This window comes from Leopardus geoffroyi, chromosome B3 (genome assembly GCF_018350155.1).
Source record: "Leopardus geoffroyi isolate Oge1 chromosome B3, O.geoffroyi_Oge1_pat1.0, whole genome shotgun sequence".
In the NCBI taxonomy this organism is placed as follows: domain Eukaryota; kingdom Metazoa; phylum Chordata; class Mammalia; order Carnivora; family Felidae; genus Leopardus; species Leopardus geoffroyi.
The window spans coordinates 1,799,917-1,818,094 of NC_059337.1; the positions used below are offsets into that span (position 1 = coordinate 1,799,917).

Here is an 18,178-nt window from a genome sequence, read left to right on the forward strand (position 1 = left end):
CACACTCACGCTCACACACTCAGGCCACACACGGGCAAAACCACGCAGAGCTACTCACACACTCAGACTCTTACATTCACTCATGCACACTCACACACGCACACTCATGCTCACACACTCATGCAGTCACACTCTCACACCCGCTCACACATATTCACACCATACTCGCACACTCACTCACACACACTTTCACACTCACGCTCACACACACGAGTGCATACAGAACAGCTGAACTCAGCAAGCTCTGGATTGCACCGGTTCAATCTCGCGGCTACGACGTCAGATGGCTGTGAAAACATAAAATGTAACAAGGGTGCAGAGGAGAGAGAAGGGCGCACGGGACCTCCCTGCGCATTATTTTGCAACTCCTGTGAATGTAGAATCCCTTCCAGGTAAAAAGTTTGTTTTTCAATGAGGCTTCAGTACGGCACGAACGCCGTGTATTTATCCGTTTCGAAATGCTTTTCCAGATCTCTTTCTGCCCTTTGTATCTTCCCATCACTGACGCACACTTGCGCCCAACACTCAGGAGAGCCAAAAGGGAACCATCATTTTTTTTTAACAGACACGTATTAAGGAAGTAGCACAGCTGTCTAATGACATTTGGCCCGGAAAGTGTCCGTTGGCTCTGAGTTTAGGAGTCACCGGGGACCCAGCGAGTGAAAGTCCAGTGGCGAAGCAGAGACAGAAGTCAGGTGCCCTGTCCGTGAGGACTGGCCCCTGGAGGTTATTCGGAGGAAGACAGGGACGGCGGGGCAAAGCTTGGGTGCCAGGCTGTGATTCCGGAAGCGCGGCTCAGCGAGTGGACCCACGGCTCCAGAGGCTGGGCAGAGCCCGCAGGGGGAGGGCACGGCAGTGGGGGAGAGCCGCGACGATGCTTCCCGACGCACAAGCACGTGCTCAGGGATGCACAAGGCTCGCCACACAAACGCGCAAGGACCCCGAGTCACGTATCGCTCCGTGCTGTACTTGGCCTTGGCACGGCCGTCTACAGCTGTCTTAAGAATAAAAAATGGGACCTCCGTGCGCTCTCCTTCCTGCACTAAGTGGTCATTATTGATCCCGGGGATACGGCGCTGGTCCCACGGGGCCCAGAACAGACCGCTGCACGTTTCTGATGGCCATTTAGTGAGAGGTCATACACCAGGCAGACCTATGAGCAAAGCCCCATCCATTCATCCAGAACCTGGGAATCTATTATTCAACAGAAGGAAGAGCTAAAGCTGCAAAATGCTTCATTTCAGTTACGTTTATGCTGTCGGGTAACGACTTCATACCGCGTCAGGAATATTCCGCTGCCTTCGCCCTCTCCTTCCCTTCCCACTCTCCGCGCAGGGAGCCCGAACAGCCTCTGTGCATCCTGCCACCAGTGACAAACAGAAAGGGCCTTAGCAAAGGGACGGAGGGATTCCATAAAGACACAGAGCAGCCACAGTCAAGGCACTTCGCGAGACACAGCCTTTCTTGAAAGTTTAAGAGGATTTTCCAGGTATTCTAGGGCCTGGGATTCAAACGCAAGAAGCCAAGGTCGGAGAGCCGAGTGGAGTTCTAACCTCCCGTAGAGTAAGGACGACTCAGGATGACCTGACAGTCCCCCTTTGCCAACAGTGACTGACCTGAACCCGTGGGGGCTCGGGATACATCACCCGAGATATGCCACTTCGGTGCGTCGATTATTTTGAAGTGTGACTACTTGGGAAACAACAGGTGCAGGAGGGACCCTCTGCCCCTCCTCTGCCCCGTGAGAGCAGGAGGTAAATCTCCTGTGGGAAAGGGGGCCTCCCGGACCCAGCATCTCTATCACCAGAGACGGGATTGAGGACCGGGATGCCCGGAGGACAAGCCTTGTGACTTCTTCACCATTTGCCACCCACAGCCCAGACCCCTTGTCTCGTCCAGATCTTCACAAACATGTTGTTTCTTTGTCTGAAAGGTATAAAAGCTGCGTGCTCTGGCCCCGTCTCTGAGCCTCCTGTCTTCGTGGGGCTTGTACGGACGTAATTAATTAGTTTTTTCTCCTGTTAATCTGGCTTCTTATTAAGGGGAGAGGGGTCTCTCAGTCAAGGATCTAGAAAAGTAGAGGGAAAGTGATTTTTCCTCCCATGCACACCCAAAGGACCGACCAGAGAGGACGGTCAGAGCAGACAGGCTGTGGTGTGGACGCTCTCGATCTCGCAGAACAGTGGCCCCGGTGTGGTGACGGTCCCGGGGGTTTGTGGGTGTCCCAGACCAGAAAGGCTGGTGCCTCCTTCGTAGCACAGCAGCCCAGCGCCTCGGCAGGAGGCCAGCAACGGTGAGGCCAGTGCTGAGGAAGTGTGAGGGCCCCTCGGTCCCAATGGGGCTGCAGAAATGCTGAGGACGCTGGTGGCTGTAAGAGGTGGGGGGTCAGAGCAAGGGTGACACAGGGAGCATACGGCCCTTGTGACCAAAGCAGGGGACCGTGAACATCAGCTCCCGATGGTCCCGGGACCCAATGCCAGGTGCGCGAGCCTCAACACAGCGGAGAACAGCACAAATACGTCGCCCCTCGGACCCTGGAAATCAGACCACCTCGGCAGAGCTGAAACGGGGAGGGAAAACGGAGACAGTCCCGCACCGGACCCAAAAGGTGCTTGGAAAGCAAAACTGAGAGAAGGATGGTTTCCTCCCATCTGTGAACTCGGCCGAGTCCAGGAAGGAGGCCCGAGTCCCAACAGCACAGCACTCCAGGCCCGGGGCCGACGGCAAAGGACATCCTCCTCAAGGTGTGTGTGGGGGTGTGGGTGTGCACGTGTGTGTACGTGAGTGTGTACGTGCACATGTATCTGTGTGTGCACGGGTGTGTGCACGTGTGTGCATGCACATGCATGTCTGTATGTGCACAGGTGTGTGCAGGCACGTGTTGTCGGTGTGTGCACGTCTGTGGGTGCATGTGTGCGCACATGTGAGTGTGCGTGCATGTGTGCGTACATGTGTGTGCATGCATGTGTGTGTACGTGTGTGTGTTCGTGCATGCACGTGTGTGTGCGGGTGTGTGCACAGGTGTGTCTGTGCACGTGTGTGCGCGTGTGTGTGCACAGGTGTGTCTGTGCACGTGTGTGCACAGGTGTGTGTGCACAGGTGTGTCTGTGTGTGCATGCACGCATGTGTGTGCATGGTTGTGCACAGGTGTCTGTGTGCGTGTGTGAGTGTGGGGGGGTACAGGGGTCTGGAGGCGGGGAAGCACAGGACCCCCTCCCAGCTCTCCACACTGCCCCCCCCAGGACATCCCCCCCAGCCCCCCTCCAGAAGGAACAGCACCTTGCTTACCCCGCTGCTCTTTTGCTGGAAGAAAAGAACCCTTCTGTTGTGTTCCAGAGACCTCAGACGGCTGCTCAGCCCGTTTTCCTCGACCCACCTTCGGAACAGGAGCACCCTAGCATTGACCCCAACTGCTCCCACCCAGGCCTCACGCGTGTCCTCCTCGAGGTTGACCTCCAAGGACTCGGGATTTTCTCCAAAGTTCCGGTCACATGCCTCGAGCCTCTGCGGCGCGCCCCCAAGCCCACCTGCCCAACCCGTCGCTCCTCCACGTGTTACCCCGTTTGCCACCCACGTTCTCCGTACCCTCGGCTCTGGCTGCCGCAGGGGGACGCCACAGCCGGGCGGCCTCAACGGCCGAGATCGATTTTCTCCCAGTCTGGGGGCTGGACGTCCACGGTCAATGTGCCGGCAGACCTCTGACCTCTGCCAGGCTTGCAGACGCCTTCTCATCGTGTCCCAGCGACGCCCTTGAGCCTCTCTCTGGGTTGTGCAGGGGAGGGAGCTCCCTGGCATCTCTTCCTTCTCTTGCACGGACACCAGTCCCATCGGGTCAGGGCCCCACTCTTACGACCTCATTCAACCTTACCTACTTCCCCAGGGCTCTCTCTCCAAGTATAGTCACCCCGGCGGTTAGGGCTTTGGCACAGGAATGGGTTGGGGGGGGACAGAATTCAGTCCATGGCACTAAATGCTCCTCCCAGGCACTCATCTGTTGGCGCCCTCGGCCCTATGCCCAACCCTCCTGACCCAGGACGCGTCTCGCATTTTATACCCTTCGCTGCACGGGGAGCCTCTACGAAAGTGCAATTTCTGGGGGATTCCGGGGATCCGTGGACTTACATTCGTCCCCTTCCTGGGCCGGGAGCTTCCTGAGGGGAAGTACACGTTCCGCTACACTTTCACCCGTCCCGGCACCTGGCATCGGTTGCTGAGCTCAGTGACACACACGTGGAGTCACGCTGTCACCGAGGATATTTGTCCAGAAGAAGGAAAGAAGGAAAACCAGTTCCGTTGGCTCTTCCTGAGTATGTTTTCCCAAGATGCTTTGGGTCAGCAGAGCCGGGCTGGAAAATGTCCCCAAGTGTGTGAGGTCCCAATGGCTCCTGTCACAAATCACCACAAATGCGGTGGCTTAAAACAACACCCATTTCTCTCTCATCTTTCCGGAGGTCGGAAGTCCAAAACCAGTGTCCCTGAGCTGAAATCAGGGTGCGACAAGCTGGTTCCTTGGGGAGGGTGCGGGGAGAATCCGTTCCTGGGCTTTTCAGCTTCTGCCGGCCGCCTGCCTTCCTCCGCTCCTGACCCCTTCTTCAGACAAGGCCAGTCTCCACCTGGTCCCCCTGACCCCCTTCTATGGACTTTGCGACTTCCGTGGACCCACCCGATGGCCAGGACCCTCTTCCGTCTCAGGATCTCTAACCGGGTCACGTCTGCAAAGTGTCTTTCGCCCGGGAAGGTAACATATTCACGGGCTCCGGGGATTAGGACACGGGCATCTCCGGGGGACCGTCGTCAGCTTACCACGCCTCTCAAGAGGACAGCCGCCTTATCCCTCATCGTTGGAATTGCTGTAGTTATCAAACGACCGACCGGTTCTGCTACAGAAGGATCCGCTCCCTGAGTTTCCTCCCGTGGGCGGAGCCGGATGTGCTGGAACCCCAGATGCACCCAGAGCGCTGTTCTCAGGCCTCCGATGTGTCCCCTACTCCACGATCTGGAACCCTGGTGCCTTCAGGGGCAGACGAGAAGCCACACGCTGCTACGGGGACACAGGGAGCCGGTGCCCGTGGGAAATGCTGCACGCACCCGGGAACCCGCTTCCTGCCATCCGCTGTCCCTGTCTTCTGTCAACCCTGGTGATGAAGGCATCTCTCGAGTTTGACCATGACTGAGCGTGTGGTGATGGAGGCGATGTCCCCTCCCCTGCAGACTTGAACGAGGGCCTCTTGAGCTCACGTGGGACTTTGTGGTGCAGCACCATTCGGGCAGGTCCCGTCTCCCTGCCATTGTCGAGGTCAGGGGCGCCCCGGTACACACGTGCACGCACACGCACACGTGCACGCCCAGCCTGTCTGCCAGCACTGCTCCAGGACGCGCTCTTCGATGACCGACTAAGTCGGCAAGAACGAGGGCATGACGCCCGGGGGACAGTGAGGCTGGGAGGGCAGCGGGGGGGGGAGCCCCCTTGGCCAACTCAGAGCCTGCACCCCATCCCTCCTTGCTCCTTCTCCACGATGTGGCTCCCAGAGGGTCTGTTTGCACGTGCAAATCTGATCGACCCACATCTCTTCTCAGAGACTTTCCTGGCTCCCCCCGCCTCCCCCCACCCCGACCCGGGAGCCCCTGCTCCTCCGCGGACCCTTAAGGACCCAGCGCATCCCGGCAGCTCCTCCCCACCACCCCCTCCCTCAGCCACTGCACACCCACTCAGCTTCTTCTGCAGGTTCCCGCTGCCTCTGCTGTCACACCTTTGACAGCAGCCCTGCTCCTGATGCCCACCCTGTAATTAATGGCTTGGGAGTGACCCCTCTGGGAAGGCTCCTCTGCCCTGCACCCCCCACCCCCGGGCCGGCTCAGGGGACTCCATCCAGCTATACCCTCATCCGTGGCACAGTTGCTAACATGCACGGACGTAGCTGTGGGTGTTTCCCACCGGATGGTCCCCTTCGGGGCAATGACCATGCGCCGCTCACCTCTGTGTCTCCCATGTGTCATTCTGTGCTTGGAACCCGGTAAAGGAAGTGAATTACAATGAGCTCAAGCAATCTGCGTCCCGGCAGAGGACGCCGATGCTGACCCGTCCGATGGGCTCATAAAGGCGGGCTCAGCTCATTTACCGGATGTCTGGAAAGCAGCCTGGAGATCCTGTGGTTCAAAAACAATCTCCCTAGGTGGTAGTTCAACTGTAAGTCCAGAACTTCAGAAACTACCAGAAAAGGGCAAATGTGACGGAAGCCGGTGCTCGTTACTCACCACTGACATTTGTTTCTCAGCCAAATGGGTTTCTTGATTAATGGTTTTGTAAAACATTTGGGAAAAATAGAAAAACAAATTAACGTGATGTTCTCTGATTCCCAGATCCCTGCCAACCATCATCTGTAACATATTGCCAATCTGGCAACTGACGAGCATCGTTCCTCCTCGCCCAAGCCCTTTGAGTCCTGGGGAGAAATTCAACAGCCCAGTTTGAAGCAAAAGTCCTGATGAAGTGCACAGTGATGTCACTGACCCCAGGAAGACACACACACACACACACGGGACAGTCACCTCCCCTGCCTGAAGGCTGATATGGAATCCCAGAGAATTCTTTTGTGGATTTCTTCATTTCCTCTGTGTCCTGCCCTCACATGGCTTCGAAATTGAGGAAGTTAAAAAAAAAAAAAGAGAGAGAGAGAATTCTTCCTACCAAGTTTGGGACTTGCTTGGTACAAAGGCAATGAGGTTTCTCGCGGTGTTCGACAGCTAACTGTTGACGCTGGGCTGTAATGCATCCGTCTGTCGCCATGTCCCAATGAGGTCATGGTTGGAATCCACATTTTATGGATGTAGAAGCTGAACCCCATCCCAGCTCTACCAAATAACCACTGAGTGACGGAGCGGAGATTGGAACTTAGTTCAGCTTGGACTTCAAAGCCCACGCTCTTGGCTATCTGATCCCCTGACCCCGCTACCCCTTGACCCACGAGTTCTCTGAGTCACCAAATTCTAGCATCCAGAGGTCTGGCATCACAGGCGCCTTCCTCACTACCAGCAGCATTCCTGCTAAAGCAGAAACCCCCCTTGCCTCCAAGGAAGCGTGTTTCAGCTCGGCTCAGGAAAAGCCGTGGGCGACGTCTTCCCCGTGTCGAGTCCAAAGCTACCGTTGCTCTACCTAACAGTGCCATTTTTGAGCCCTGGGGCCCCACAGAACTGTCTTCTACGAGACGGCCTTCGAAGTGTCTGAAGACAATCCCCCCACCCTGGGCTGCCCCGGGACATGGGACGGAGCCCTGGGAAGAGACAGCAGGCCAGCCCGGGAGCTGATGTAGACAGAGGACTGACCACGAGCACGTACGTGGCACCCATCACCGCTGCTTCCCCACGGAAGGTCTTCCTTGAGCCAACATCCAAACTCTCCATCTGCTAAGCTTTTCTCACCTGGAGCTGAATCGAGATGGTTCTCTCCCCTCGAGACTAAGGAATAACTACAGAGACACAAAGTGAGGAAGAAGGGCCCACACGGGGCGAGAAGTTACAGGGCAGGTCCGGTGGGGACGGTCACTGGGCCGGCCCCGTCCTGTCACTGCATCCAGAGCGTCCCTCGTGGAAACACAGTGGCCGGACCTAACCAGTGATTTCCAATCCCCACTCCTATCCGGCAAGGCTAGGCTCCCCATCTTGGAGGTGTGGTCATGGCTTGTTTCTTCCCTCACCTGCTACTTCCTCTTCTGCTGCTGCTGGGCTTTGTGAAAAAGAACTCAAAACAGAGCTGACAAAGGCCAGAGAGTAAATATTTCAGGCTTTGGGACCCATACAGTTTCTGACACAACCCTACTCTTCCTCTGTGGCAAGAAAGCAGCCACAGACTTTTTGGGCCGTCCAGAATGTAAATCCTTGATGACTCAATCCTGTCTCTGCATGGTTTCTTCCTCAGAAGCCCCACTGCTCTGCCCATGGCCACACCAAGCCCAACATTAATTGCTCGTCACGTCCGTTTACGTCTCAATTCTGTGCTGTCACTCCTTGGAAGGCTTGGCTTGCACGAGAGGAATATTTGACAGCTGTCTTGAGCTTCGACTCGTGACTGCAAAAGGGAAAATGCCTGAAAATTAATTCCCTAGTGGAGGACACATGATTAAGGAACGACGTGAAGGTTTAGGGACAATAGCAGTTTCATGGGAAGCTGGGCACTTGGAGAAGCTGGTATGAACCAGGAGTTGGAACAGGCCATCAAGCTGGATCGCCTGAGGACACAGTAGCTCATCTTTGAGCTAAAAACAGGTATTTTCCAATCCTACAAGCATTTCTCAGACTCCGTCTAAGTAACTTTTGGTGTTATGATAGAGTTGTTGTAAAAACCAGAGCTACTTTTAAATATTTTTTTAAGTTGTTTGCAGCAAGTTGTTTTTCTTGATCTGGAAGTGGGAGTTTTGAGTTCTGCTAAATATTGTTATTTCTTTCAAATCCTTTGTTTGTCTTCGGAAAGTCCCAGGGCTCTCGTTCCAGTTTGCGTGTTGGTCTGTTTGTCCAAGTGGCTCGGTTGAACTCATTTTTTCCCCACTTTTTGTGATGCTTGGGAAAAGGAAGACCACACCGTTGGGGTCACTAGCCAGCAGGTCAACAAACTCTCCTTCCCCATTCCAGACCCAGGAATGGGTATAAATCTCCCGAGCGCTGCGGCACAAAGGTGGGTGAGGGGTGCAGAGGACGTGCGAGGCAAGTCTGACTGCTCAGACGAAAATCCCAGAGTACTGGTGTCAACCACGTTCTGACCCACAAGTCTGAGGAAGGAATGAGACGAGCTGCCAAGGTGTCGGCGAAGTGACTGCATGAACCGTACATTGGTTCCACTGTAAATACGCATCAGTTCACAGATTATGGGAAACGTGGAAGGGCTTCCAGACAGATGTCCGTTTACGACACATAATCGGCTCTTAAAAATGTTTTATTGATTAGATGATAAATATCAAAAAGCGTGAAAGCAAATAGGCGATAACAAGTTAAAACGATCCATTCCTCAAGCAATTACACACAGAACTACCATATGACCCAGAAATTCTGCTTCTAGGTATATATCCAGAAGAATCGAAACCGGGGACACAAACAGGTATTCGCTCACCCATGCTCATAGCAGCATTATTCACAATAGTCCAAAAGTTAAAACAGGGGCGCCTGAGGGCGGCTGAGTTGGTTGAGCGTCTGACTCTTGATTTCAGCTCAGGTCATGACGAGGGTCGTGGGATCGAACCCCGTGTCGGGCTCTGCACTGAGCACGGAGCCTGCTTGGGACTCTCTCTCTCTTTCTCTCTCTGCCCTTCCCCTGCTCATGCTCTCTCATGGTCTCTCGCTCAAGATAAATAAATAAACATCTTTTTTTTAAGTGAGAACAACCCAAGTGTCCACACACAGACGAATGGATACACATGCCGTATGCACACAATGGGATATTATTCAACCTTAAAAAGGAATGAATTCTGACATCTGCTACAACACGGATGGACTCTGAGGGCGTTATGCTAATGAAATAAGCTAACCGTAAGAAGAAAAATACTGTGCGATTTCACTTCTGTGAGGTAACAAGCCCTCTGGAATGAATAGAGACAGAAAGTGGGATGGTTGTTATTGTTTAATGGGCACAGAGTTTCACTTTGGGAAAGCGAAGTTCCGGAGATAAATGAACAGCCTGGGGAATGCATTTAATGCCCCTGAGCTGTGCACTTAAAAATGGATAAAGTGGTAAGTTTTATGTTATGTGTATTTTATCGCAAGAAAAATTATCCGTTAACAAAAGAAGTACAAACTGATACCCCAAAAAAACCATAAAAAATTGTGGGAAGAAAGTACAGAAGACCTAAATAAATCAAAGGCATTTCATGTTCACGAGCCAGAAGACTTACTAAGTGTCAGGATGGCAGTACAGATCTCAAATTGACCTACAGATTCGATGCAATGCTTTTCAAAATCTCGGTCAAATTCTTTGCAGAAATTGACAAGCCAATTATAAAATTTTTTATGGAAATGTAATTACTCAGCATAGCCAAACATTTTTAAGTATTTGTTTATGTATTTATTTAAATGTTTATTTATTTTGGAGAGAGAGAGAGAGACACACAGAGCACGAGCAGGGGAGGGGCAGAGAGAGAGGGAGACACAAAATCGGAAGCAGGTTCCGGGCTCCGGGCTGTCAGCACAGGGCCCGACTCGGGGCTCAAACTCACCAGCTGTGAGATCATGACCTGAACGGAAATCAAAAGTTGGATGCTTAACTGATTGAGCCACCCGGGCACCCCAAACATTTTTAACAAGAATAGAATTGGAAAGCTCAGACTTTCCAGTTTTAAGCTTACTGTGAAACTGTATTAATGAAGAAACCAGTGTGATACCGGTCTATGGATAGACACGTAGATCAACAGGATAGAACTGTGAGTCTGGAAATAAGCCGTTGCACTTACAGCCAACTGGTTTTCCACAAGAGCTCCAAGAGCCAAGACCGCCCAATGGGGAATGAATCATCTGGAGACAAATGGTGCCGGGCATCCGGATAGCTGCATGCAAAAGGAAAAACTGGACCCCTACCTCACACCAGATCCAAAAGTTAGCGCGGATCAAAGACCACATGTAAGAGCTAAAACCAAACCCCCATGCACTGCTGGTTGGTGTAGACACTGAGGAAAACAGTCTGGCAGTTTCTGAAAAGACACCGAGTTACCGCACGACCCAGCCTGGAATCCACCCAAGAGGGATGCATCATATATCCATACAAAGACTTGTACATGACTGTTCATAGCCGTATTATTCACTTTCAGCTGCAAGTGGAAGTAACCCAAAGTTTCACCAACAGATGAAGGAATAAACACAGTTATGTGGTATGTCTATACAATGTAAAATTATTCAGTCATGAGAGGAATACAGAAGTCCTGACTCAAGCTACAGCATCTCTGAACCTGGAGAGCATTACTCTAAGTGAAAGAAACCAGACAGAAAAGACCACATATTGTTTGATTCCGCGTTATGACGTGTCCAGCATAGACAGATCTGGAGAGACGAAGCTGACCTGGTTGCCTAGGGCAGGGGGTGGAAAATGAGCAGGTGGAAAATGAAGACTGATTGTAAATTGGTACAGGGGTTCTTTTGGGGGTGATGAAAATATTCTAAAATTGATTGTACTACTCTCTGCCCCTTCCCTGCTCATTCTCTGTCTCTCTCTGTCTCAAAAATAAATAAACGTTAGAAAAAAATTAAGAAGAAATTGAGGTACAAATGGTTTCACAGCTGCAAATATACTAACATCATTGAATTGCATATTTTAAATAGATGAATTTTGTAGTATATGATTTGTATCTCAAAAAAGCTGTTAACAACAGCAAAAAATTATCCATTTAGCCTTCTGGTATGCAACTTTATGGACTTTTTTGCCGTGTATATATACATTTTCAAATTTTTTTTAACGTTCATTTATTTTTTGAGACAGAGAGAGACAGAGCATGAACAGGGGAGGGGCAGAAAGAGAGGGAGACACAGAATCTGAAACAGGCTCCAGGCTCTGAGCTGTCAGCACAGAGCCCGACGCGGGGCTCGAACTCATGGGCCGTGAGATCATGACCTGAGCCGAAGTCGGATGCTTAACCGACCAAGCCACCCAGGCGCCCCATATACATTTTTAAATAAAATTAGGAATGTGATGTTGCATAGCCAATATATTTTTTCCAACTATATATTTTCATATCATTAGCCTTCCCCAGAATAATTTTTTTTAAATAAGCTCCACACCCAGTGTGGGGCTTGAACTCATGACCCTGAGATTAAGAGTCAGTCACATGTTTTCCCAACTGAGCCAGCCAGGCGCCCCTTAAATGATTTTATCGTATCCATTTTATGGATGGATTGCCAGTGATTTAATCAATACACTGCCATTGGAATTTGGGTGGCTATGATCAAGAAGACAGATAGTAATAAGTGTTGGTAAACATGTGGAAAAATTGGAACTGTTATATGCTGCTGTGGGGGTATAAACTGGTGCAGCCTGGGGCGCCTGGGTGGCTCGGTCGGTTAAACATTTGACTTCGGTTCAGGTCATGATCTCACAGCTCGTGAGTTCAAGCCCCGCGTCGGGCTCTGTGCTGACAGCTCGGAGCCTGGAGCCTGCTTCGGAGTCTGTGTCTCCCTCTCTCCCTGCCCCTTCTCCCACTCACGTTCTGTCTCTCTCTCTGTCTCTCCCCTTCAAAAATAAAGCAACATTTAAAAAAATAATAAAATGGTGCAGCCACTTTAGAAAATAGGTGAACAGTTCCTCGAAGAGGTATCACATGACTCAGTAATATCACATGACTACGTATATACCCAAGAGAATGGAAAACATGTACTCACACGAAACCTTGTTTTTAACACAAAAACTTGCACGTGAACGTTCATAGCGGCATTATTCATAATAGCCAATTAGTAGACACAACCCAGATGCCCATCGACTAATAAATGAATAGACAAAAAGTGTTATATCCTTACAATGGAATACGGTTTGGCCCATGAACAGAAGGCTGCATGTTATTGGTTCCAAATATGCGGCGACCAGGACATGCAAAGCCACAGGGACAGGAGGTAGATTTGTGGTTGTGCAGGTGGGGGGGGGGGGTGCCATGGAGGGGGACCGATACCGGGCATTGGCGGTGTTTCTGGAAGCACACAGATGTTCTGGAATCTGGAATCGGATGGTAGTGATGGGCCGTGACTTTGTGAATATACTAAAACCCGCTGTACGGTATACTTTAAGGGGGTGAGTGTGGGGCTCTGTGAATTATATCTTAATTAAGGGGGAAAAAAGGCTGTACCTCTTTTTACTCCCGGTAGAATGAAGGGTCTATTTCCTGGGACCATTTATGTCTCCCTGGCATGTATTTTTAAATGTTTATCCATTTTTGAGAGATAGTGAGAGGGAGACAGAGAGACAGAGAGACAGAGACAGAGTGCGAGAAGGGGAGGAACAGAGAGAGAGAGAGGGAGACACAGAATCGGAAGCAGGCTCCAGGCTCCGAGCTGTCAGCACAGAGCCCGACGCGGGGCTCGAACCCACGAACAGTGAGATGATGACCTGAGCCGAAGTCGGATGCTCAACTGACTGAGCCACCCAGGCGCCCCTCAAGTCAACCAATACTTTTTAAAAAAAGGAACAAAACATCAATATTGCAATACTGGTTTTCGTTCGTGCGGCAAAGTTATCAGACGATAACCATGGATTCTCGGGAAATAATACTGGTAGGCACACAAGAGATTACGTAACGAGTTGTGTATGAGCGTGTCGTTTACGGTAGCGAAGAGAGCAAAGTAACCCATCTATCTAACAGGAGAATGACGTTAAGGAAATTATTGTAAATCCACACCACGAAGTGCTTTTTAGGCGCGTAGATGTCTCAATCGTACATTTAAAATGTCTAAGGACTACATTAAAGTAATCCTGTCAATGAGTACCTACCGACATAAAAATGTCTGTGGAATAATGTTACTGGATGAGGAAAAAAAACACAGACTTAAAAATAAATAGCATAGACACGTGGTATAAATGCATGTGTATTAAATATATGTAGGCGTATATGTGTGTGCACTCTGGGCGGAAATCAAGAATCAGAACCTTAACCGACTAAGCCACCCAAGCGCCCCAAAAAGATGTTTCTAAAGGGAAGCTTAAAGTCCTGATGCCCAGGCTACAACCAGTTAAATCATCGTGCTAATTTCTCGGGTGGGGACCAGGTCTCGGTAGAACCTCATGTGTTTACGAGGTGCAGTCCTGCCCTGGTCTATCCACTCTCCGTCTCACCTCCAAAGTTAAAGGGCTGTGTTCGTAAGTGGCTCCAATCTCTCTTCGTGCGTTTGGTCCTCAGGAAGTGAGGCCCCGTGTTGGGTTTATGGCAACCGGGGCAGTTTCTGGGCTCAGGACGTCCACACTGTCTCTGCGGCCAGCAGGACTGCACCTGCCTGAGCCTCCCCCAGGTTCTCAGAAGAGCGAAGGTTCTATCTCTGTGGGTTCCGTCTTGCTTCGTGACAAGGTGGGTCACAGCCAGAGAGGGAGACCGAGCCACTATTGGACTCTAACTATGTGCAGGACAAGCGGGTCCAGAAGTTTTCAGAGACCCTGATGGCACCGAGTACCTCGATGAGCCCAACGTGTAGGGAGACAGTGGGGTGGACAGCTGCCTGCCCCACCTCTGCAGCCCCCCCTCCCCCAGCTTGGCCCACCTGTCAGGTCCCAGGGGGAGGCGTGGGGCTGCGTCCTTCTAGGGCGGGAGGAGGAATCCCCCCTCTACCCTTTACGTTCTGTGGCTGAGATCCATGTTATAAAAGACAGATGAACCAGAGAAAAATCACAGAAATGGAATCGCATGTCTGCCTCATGTGCACGTGGGAGAAACTGGGGAAACGGAGGGAAACTCCCCGGGTGGCCCGAGCCACCGCTACAAATGCCATCGTCAGCTGAAGGTGGGAGGGGGAGGGGCCGTTACAGGGGTCGCAGGGAGGGGCCCCGAGTTTGTCATGCAGATGGGGTCTGGGCCTCCTCCAGGTAAAGAGTTACTGGAGATTCTGGGGCCCCTTCCTCTCCAGGTACCAACCGACCCCAGAACGCCCTTACAAATGTAAATTTCTTCTCCTTTGTTTCCAGAGATGCTCCGGTGTCGCCTTGTTTCTTAAAAAAAAAAATCAGCTCGCAGTAATCCTTTTGCCAAAAGAGCACACCACAGGCTGGCTTATTCACCTACCCTTCACTGGCTCTCCTGCCACAGCCCCCACCGGTCACCACAGTCGCCTCCAGGTCTCAGGGCCACCCCCCCCCCCGCCCCGAGTTGGCGGCCGTGAGGCTTGGGCTGTGTGCGGTGTGGAAGGAAAGACGTAGGACAAGCGGAAGTCTGGATGCCAGCCTCAAGCCCCCCACGTCTGAGCCGCCGGACCCGAGTCTCTCTGACCCGCACCGGCCGCAGCTATGACGCAGGAATGAGACTTCCCGCCCGCTCGCGTGTGAGCGTGTGTGTTCACAGCAGCGGATCTCAACCCGGCTGCCCTGGAATTCTACCTGTCCCACCTGCAGAGATGACCGGCTCATGGGCCTCGGGGCTGCTCCAGAGTGACTCCAGTGCACGGCCAGCCCTGTGTCACAGCGTGCCTCTCCAAGCGGGGTCCTGGGACTAGCCTTGGGAACTTTCTGGAATGTAAATTCTTTTTTTTTTTTTTTTTAAACAAACAGGTAGGGACTACCTTCAACCTAAAATTTTCTGCCAAGGAAGCAACCCACAAAATAAAAAATGTCTTTTGGAACAGGAGATCATTTCTGTGAACCGTAGTTCTACGACAAAGGGTGAGTATAAATATGGCAAGAAACTCACACTGCTCAAAGCAAAGAATAATAGTAACAACAAGCTAAATTTTTCTTATACACACACACACACACACACACACATATACAATGGCCAGATATTTGAAAAGATCGTCAACACCACTGGTCGTGAGGGAAATGCACATCAAAACCACTTTGGGGTATCACCTCGCCCCTGTAGATACGCCTATTGTCAATAATTCGGGACACAAAGTGTGTTGGAGAAAATGAGGGTAAAAAGGAAAACTTTCACCGTGAGTGAGGTACAAACAGCTACAGCCACTATGAAGAAAGTACAGAGTTTTCCCCCCAAAACTTGGAAAAGAATTGTGTAATCCAGCCCGCACTTTTGGGTAGCCGTCCAAAGGTCTTGAAATCAGTATCTCAAAGCGACAGGTGGGTGTCCCCACTCTGCCCTGAAACGCCGTTCCCATCAGCCTCGGTAAAGAAACAAGCCAAGCGTTGTGTGTCGTTCGTTCTACGCGTGCTTAACGTAGTAACGGGATACGTGCGTTTCAATCGCCACAATCAGAGCTAATATTAGCTGGCTTCTAACATCGTGCGGCACCCGGAAGAAACAGAGGAAAATACCCGCTTGTGGGCATCATGGCCTTCACTTGAGCTTTTGGTTTCTTTCGTGTGTATGCGTGTGTGCATTTGTAGATAGAAGTATAGTCAACATACAGTGTTGTGTTCGTTCCTGCTGTGCGACGTACTGATTCAAAAATTCGACACATTCTACACATGACCCCATGGTGAGTGGAGTCACCGCCTGTCACCAAACAACGTTATTACAGTCGGACTATGTTCCTCGTGTTGCCCTTTTCATCTCCCTGACTTACTTACTTACTTTGTAACTGCAAGTTTGTATCTCTTTGTTTTTTAATATTTTTTCAAGCTTATCTATTTATTTTGAGAGAGAACGTGAGCAGGGGGGAGGGGCAGAGAGAGAGACAGAGAGAGAGAGAGGGAGAGAGAGAATCCCAAGCAGGCTCCATGCTGTCAGCACAGAGCCCCACATGGGGCTTGAACCCACAAACCGTGAGATCACGACCTGAGCCGAAATCAAGAGCCAGACGACTTGACCGACTGAGCCCCCCAGGCGCCCCTGGAACCTCTTAATCTTTTTTTTTTTTAATCTATTTTACCACCCCTCTCACCTCTCCTCTGTCAACTACCAGTATGTTCTCTGTATTTAAGAGTTTGGCGTTGGTCTTTTTTTCCCCATGTTCATTTGTTTTGTTTCTTAAAACACCTACGCGTGAAATCATATCGTGTTTGTCTTTCTCTGACCTTTTTCAAGTAGCATTATACAGTTTGGCTCCATCATTTTTTTTGGCTAAATAATATTTTCTGTATGTATATACACACCACGTCTTCTTTATCCATTCATCAGCTGACGGGCACTTGGGCTGTCTCCACATCCCGGCCGTTGTAAACCGTGCTGCCCAAACATCGGGTGAATGTGTCTTCTTGAATTAGTGTCTCTCTTTGCTTTGGGCTAAATACCCAGTAATGGAATTGTAAGATCCTATGATAATTCTTGTTTTAATTTTTTTGAGAACTCCACACCAACTCTTGCTCCCACCCACCGTGCGTGAGGGTTTCCTTCTCTCTACACTCCCCCCCCCCCGCCCCCGTATTCATTATTTCTTGTCTTTGGATTCTAGTTATGGTCTCCACTCCTTAATGATAACATTCCAGGATTAGCAAAACAATATTTGGCAGTAAGCACTGATTGTATGCCTATATATCAATCATTTTGTAACTATATCTCTGAATTATTTTATTAATACGTGTGTTGTTCTAAGTCGTGTAATACAAAGATGATACAATAATCTCACGACCGGTGTGCAGGTAAGGATTTAGCTACGTTTAGAAGTGGAAACTCTTGGGGCGCCTGGGTGGCGTAGTCGGTTAAGCGTCCGACTTCAGCCAGGTCACAATCTCGCGGTCCGGGAGTTCGAGCCCCGCGTCGGGCTCTGGGCTGATGGCTCGGAGCCTGGAGCCTGTTTCCGATTCTGTGTCTCCCTCTCTCTCTGCCCCTCCCCCGTTCATGCTCTGTCTCTCTCTGTCCCAAAAATAAATAAACGTTGAAAAAAAAATTTTTTTAAAAAGAAAAAAAAAGAAGTGGAAACTCTTGGGCTCTACCCTGGACCCGCAGAATTAGAGCCTAGCGCGCAATCTGTCTCCGCCACGCTCTCCCGATGATGCTGAGTGCTGACATGTGGGGAGCACTGTTTCGGGACAATGGCCCTCCACTCATTCGAGCAGCGAGGGAAGCTTGTTTGAAAACGGTGCTAATGTCTGGACCTCAGAGCGCGAGCCCCATCCACTTGCTGGGAGCGAGGTCCAATCGTTGGGGGTTTTTAAAGTTCTCCAGGGTGTGAGGTGCCTGGGTGGCTCAGGGGGTTACGCATCCAACTCTTGGTTTTGGCTCAGGTCGTGATCTCACGTTCGTGAGTTCGAGCCCCACGTCGGGCTCTGCGCTGACACCCAGGAGCCTGGTTGGGATTCTCTCTCTCTGCCTCTCCCCTCCTCTCCTTCTCTCTCAGAGTGAATAAATAAACTCAAAGCCCTCCAGGGTATTCTAATGCATTCAGGTTTGAAAACCATAGTTTTAAAAAGAAAGATAACTTCAGGCAGAAACCTGATGAAGAAGACACACACACGCACAGGCAGACGCACACACATGTGCACACGCACGCACGCGAACACACGTGCGTGCACACACACCTCCTGCACACTTACACGTGCACACAGCAGAAGCCCAGGCTGCCCCTCCAGCCTGCGGGGACGAGTTGCAGAATCTGTGATGTTTACGACACGACTGAGCTCCTC

General features: G+C 51.1%; 1 long non-coding RNA gene across 1 annotated transcript; it reads left to right on the forward strand.

Moving 5' to 3' along the window:
• The first annotated feature begins 6,238 nt into the window (after window positions 1-6,238).
• LOC123584431 lies at window positions 6,239-15,279 on the forward strand. The gene is made up of 2 exons (XR_006705422.1): window positions 6,239-8,262; window positions 14,630-15,279. It is a non-coding gene; the product is annotated as an uncharacterized LOC123584431 (long non-coding RNA).
• Window positions 15,280-18,178: the final 2,899 nt, after the last annotated feature.